Below are 5,782 nucleotides of genomic sequence, written 5' to 3'. Positions count from 1 at the left end.
TCGGAATCAGATTGTGTTTTCCATTACTAATTGAGATTGGTTCAACGTTCGGTATTGTTCTTCCGTGGAAAATCTATTAATCAGCAATTTTGAATGGGGAAGTTATAAATCTAATTTAATACAAATGAACATGATTAGTGGATATCGGTATACTCTGAAAGGACCATCTGCGTAATGGTAGAATTAACATAGCATAACTAAACAGTGCACAAATCATACTAATTAACTAAATGAAGTAATATGAATCTTAGATTAAACTTAAATATATTATAATTATACTACCAGTACTCAGAGGATGACTTCAACAGACCGATTCTACTAGTTCAAGGTAGAACTACGAGATGTGAATCCAACAGCTGCCAGAGTAAGAGAGAGAGAGAGAGAGAGAGAGCCTTCCCTTTCCATAGTCACATGATCTGGTGACGTATTACTTCTCCGAAAAAGGAAACAAACGAATAACTAATTGCACACAATCTGACTCCTATTCCTTAGCGAGCGAGGAATAGCGTTACAGAACCTATCCTTACAGTTGGATATATATTGTTATCATTTTTTAGAAAATGTGGCGTAACAATTTAGTAAGACATTTTTGTATTACTAGTGTTTTTAATAATAATGTACGCAAGGTAAAAAGAGAGAAATATGTAAGTTTATGTACAGTGCACAGATATGGAGAAAACTGCTCAAAGCGGTAATCCCAAATAAGAGTAAGTAAAAAATAAAACATTCCTAGCATAAGGAATTGTGTAACCTCCGAGAGCGGACTTAAAATAAAACAAAAATATTGGTCGCATGCTCTTACCGAAAGTGTTATTAGATAACATGACACTATTCATGATGTTGTTTAACAATTTATGTTTAACATATTAAAATCGGGAGATCAAAAAACAAGATCAAGAGAGAGAAGAAAAGACAAGACAAAGTGCTTTTTATTAAAGAAATGAATAAATTCATTAAAATGTCCAAGCAAGTTATCACCAATTCTTGCTAAAATGTTTCACATAAGAAATACGACAATAATTTTTACTTTTACTCTTTTCGGGTTTCCTTAGCCTGCCAGTTTATCAACCCCTGATATGATGTATTCATTCAAATTATAATGTTAAAATAAAATTTAAAGCCAGATAAAACAAAATGTTTTAATTTTATTGTCCATAAAAAATAGCCATTTTCATCTCTTTTTCTCACTTGTATTTATTACATTTTTCATGCCAATCCCAAGGGGCGCAAGGCCACTACAAGCCTGAGGCCCCGGGCAGTCGTCCACTTCGCCCACCCCTTGTTACGCCACTGTCTGGCGGCCACCTGTAATTATCTTTGCTTACCAGGTCCATTTAAGACACTGGAAAGAGGATGGCCGAAAGTGAAGGTGGAAGAGACACTTGTTTTCAAAGCCTGAGACAGTTCTCTTATTGTAATTTTCATTTTGTAACTTTTTAATAAATAGAACATTGAGTTAAGTTGACGCCCACTGGCAACAGAACTTCTGCTGTCTGCTTCTGTTGAAAAATTGTGTAACGTCCACTATAGGGAAAAGCGCGGAACGGAAGCCGAAATTTCCGTGCAAGGTTATCTTAAGAGTTGTCGCCCACTGAGACGCCGGAAGGGGGTCTGCTGAGTAAAGTTGCCTCGTTTCCGGCATCCCAGTTGGCGTCAAGCTTTACATGCCATGAAGTTTGTTTGCCAGGGTACCGGAAATCGTATACTTTTTCGAAATAGTTCTGCGAACCTGTGTGTATTACTAGCATTCCTTGCATCAATACATCATGGTTAACATTTTCAACCATTGATAGTACTCGTGTTCTCCCTCAAATCATTTCACACAAGAGCATTTCATATACCATTTTAATTTCAATGAAGAAAAAGGTGAAACGTACATTTATGCAGTCCTTTGGTGTGAGATTTACCTACACTTCAAATTTTATATTTCAGTTTGGTGGAAACCAAGATAGTATGTATTAAACTTTTTAATTTCATAAGTGGTCAATTGCGTAGTATGTATATCCATCCATGTATACAGTTCCTGAAACAATCCCTTCAATTAATTTACGTCTCATTCAGTAAACATTTATTAGCGCATGGCGAACCAATTGACACTAATTTGGGCACAAATTTATCGACACCGCCTGCCAACTCCGGATTTGCCAGTGAGGCGTTGAATCTATACCTGACAGAACAAAACGAGAACTCTTATATTGAAATTTGTTGAAATAAAATTGGATTCAAATATGATTTGGTTAAGTTATAAATAATACCTGAAGTATGTTGAAAAATCTATGACCAACCTAGGGAGGAATCCGCCATTGTACAAAGTAGTACTCATGGAACATTTTGCAGATACAAATTATATGTAGACATCAAACCCAAAGGGTGTTAATTTTTAAAATTTGATTTAGTTACGTCCAGTGCCGGCGATTGGGTTCCAAAACCGGGGGGGGGGGGTGGAGGGGTAAGATGCGAAATCTAGGGGCGACAAAAACAGTATAGTGTGGTAGGGGCAACTGGCCCCCCTAATCGCCGACAACCGTTTCGAAATGACATTCGTTTAATCTTTTGCTGCACCGTAATATTACCTCTCCACCTCCTTCCCAATATTGTCATATTGCTTATTTCTATCAAAAAATCACAACCGTAATGAGGACGAGTAAAATATAACGGCGAGTTAAAAGAGAGGTAGAGCTACAATATTAGTTTCCTGTGTCACAGCTATATATTTGTAAAAGATACCGACTGGATATGTAACTTATGTTCCCTTTCTTCGTTTAGCAGTTCTACCTTTATGGTGTCATCGCCAAACCAGATGCTAACATTTGTTTCCAGGTCTAGAATATGACAATCCTCAATTTTGGGAATGGGCTATATGAGGAACACCTATCAGACATATATAGAATTTTAAAAACATGAGCAGACAAGAAATATACAATAGTCTGGTTGCCAAATGCCTAAAAATGAGATAATTTTGTTTGGATGTATGAAAAATAGTTAAATCTATCCTCTCCTCATTGACTTGTGAGCTAAAGACACATAAGAAGTATAGAGGTAAGGTACCTCAGCCATTCGCTTAAGCTCTACAGCGTTTTATGAATATTGTGGTTTGATTAATAAAAAATAAAAATTGCATTATTTGATGTGTTAGTGCGCAAAAGGGATGGACGTGTTAAAACTATGAAGAGAAACTGTTCGCGTTGATGTTCTGCATATTCTGTGAAGATATATTTCTGTTGAAGGATCATATTGCTGTATATTAAAAGTGGTTACAAAAAATTAAAATAATATATTACTCACATACAAATAGCAGAATTATAATATTTGTCTTAATTTTCTCTAATATAGGTAGTTTGAGTAAGTAACATCTTTATGACTCATTTTGAAATAAAACAAGTATACTTCTGATTTGAAATTTTATAAAAATGTTTTTAAATTATTTTAACTAGCACAAATACACGAATTACCTAGGATTATAAAGTAATTTCTTTCGAAATTTAAAGAGAGGGTCGTACCATAAAAATACGAGTCTATACACAATTGCTAAGGTACACAGTAATGAGCTCCAACATGGTGTCCGGAAATGTCTGTGTCACTAGTCATATCTATGTGAACATCCCGTGTCGCTTTTCCCATTGCTCTGAACGTTTCCTTACACTCATGTCGATGGCACTAAAGGAGTTCTGTGGGTTTTCCTTTACCGTTATCAACATCGCCGTGCTTAGTTTCAAGCGGAAGAAAAGTGGCAGTAAATATAAAAAATACAAATGCTTCAGTGTGTGTTTCTTCAAAAGGCTAATCGGGACTTGGCCTACAGTTTAAGGTGGGATCCGAACCACTATGTGCTTTCACCGGGTATCGAACCCGGGACCCCTTGATTACAAGGCGACGACGCTTTCACTTCCGGCCGAGACACACCTGGCCGTGACGAACTCATCGCCACCTGTTCCTGACCTTCATAGTACATCGTGGAAGAAACCGACTGTATTCCTAATGCACTAGGCAGATCTAAATAACCAATTCGATCTAATGTTTGCAATAGGGAATTGGATTCATTTAAGTTCATAATTTCTTTCTTTAAAATTTACTTTGCAAAATGTTACGTACTTTCCACATTGAACCAACCATGCTCTTGTCTGATACCACCCAAGTATTTTCTCATATAATTTAGATTTGGATTATACCACTAGTCCTCTATAATTATATATACTACTTGCTGACAATTTGACTACCTTTACTTATTAAAATATTTAGCAGAATCAGAGGCCTTTGTGGGAAGTACGAAAAGTAAATAGTGTATTTAATAGTTTATTGAGGAAACAACTACTAGAAATGTGTTGTATACAACAGTAGTAACTTTAACGATAGAAATTTTCCCAGTAAGAAATTTAGTATAGTATACATATATGTCCGATTGACATTATTCATTCAAATTACAAATATAAGCAAATATCATATAGGCCAAACAAATGTACCGGAATCAGATATTGTTTCCCATTACGTATTAAGGTAGGTTCAACGTTTTGTATTATTCTTCAGTGGAAAATATATTAAACAGCAATTTTGAATAGGGAAGTTCTAAATCTAATTGAATACAAATGAACATGATTAGTGGATATCGGTCAACTCTGAAAGTACCATCTCTGTAATGGTAGCATTAAACATAGCATAACTAATTAACTAAATCAAGTAATATGAATCTCTGATTAAATTTAAATATATTATAATTGTACTACCAGTACACACATTATGACTTCAGCAGACCGATTCTACCAGTTCAAGGTATACGAGATGTGAACCCAACCGCTGCCAGAGTAAGAGAGAAAGCCTTCTCTTTTCATCGTCACACACTGGTCGACTTAATTAGTTTATATTACAGAGTTTTTATTTGATAAGTGAGCCAAATTTGGATTTTGCGTTGTTAGAGTTTCTGAAATACCAATAACTAACATGGACGCACAGACAGATAGACATGAATGTTTTATAAGTTTATATTTTCAGTTACCGATATTTAAGTTAGGTATATTAGTTGTAAAATTTTTATAGTGTAAATTAATGATATCTCAACAACACTATATCTTATCGCTATTGATGCACGAAAAAAATGGTGTTCACGAATTTATATTTTATCTTTAGATTGCACAGTTAATTGCCAAAATATTTGTTAGTTGGGATCAGCTCTCTCCTTTCATAAGTCCTTTAGCAGACTGTATAGAATTGAGATTCTGTGTTGCTATTAAGATATATTGACTTAATGTTACAAGAAAATTAATCTGATATTAGGATATACTACATGGAGCACAATATAGTAATTCTAAGTCAAGTTATTGATATACTTATTATTTTATTGTTTACTTTCAGACTTCGACACCAAAGTGAGATGGAGATGAAATATGAATAATCATGTGCACTACAGATTTTATCGTTTTACTTGTATTACTTCCTGTCACCAATTCAATGTATTAACATTACAATAAAATAACTAGCAATTTAAAAAATCGTTTTCGATTATTTTCCTTGTAAAACAAAGATTATAATGCAGTACACTACAAAATGTATTTAGTGTAAAGAAAATTTTGTAGTTATTTACGCCGTACCTTTATTCAGCTAAAGGTAGAACTAGAAGTTAATCGTAATGATTGATAAGGCATTTATTAAATGAAAATGGTTGGGAGAAAAATCGACGAATTATTTTATTAAGTGGAGTTTCTGTCTTTTGAATTGCTCTGTAGCGAAAGTAGTTTGCAATGTTCAAAGAAAGTATTTTTGGGAAACAGTCGTGTTCAACTTTTTTTCA

At 34.5% G+C, this 5,782-nt stretch overlaps 1 long non-coding RNA gene across 1 annotated transcript; it reads left to right on the top strand.

The window, feature by feature from the left end:
• Window positions 1-4,022: 4,022 nt before the first annotated feature.
• LOC145982451 (uncharacterized) lies at window positions 4,023-5,483 on the top strand. Its single transcript, XR_014441055.1, has 2 exons — window positions 4,023-4,494; window positions 5,347-5,483. It is a non-coding gene; the product is annotated as an uncharacterized LOC145982451 (long non-coding RNA).
• The last annotated feature ends 299 nt before the right edge of the window (window positions 5,484-5,782 follow it).

This window comes from Lepisma saccharinum, unplaced genomic scaffold (genome assembly GCF_977018435.1).
Source record: "Lepisma saccharinum unplaced genomic scaffold, izLepSacc3.1 HAP1_SCAFFOLD_173, whole genome shotgun sequence".
NCBI lineage: Eukaryota > Metazoa > Arthropoda > Insecta > Zygentoma > Lepismatidae > Lepisma > Lepisma saccharinum.
The sequence above is the reverse complement of the archived record's forward strand: the minus strand, read 5'-3'. Positions and strand labels throughout refer to the sequence as shown.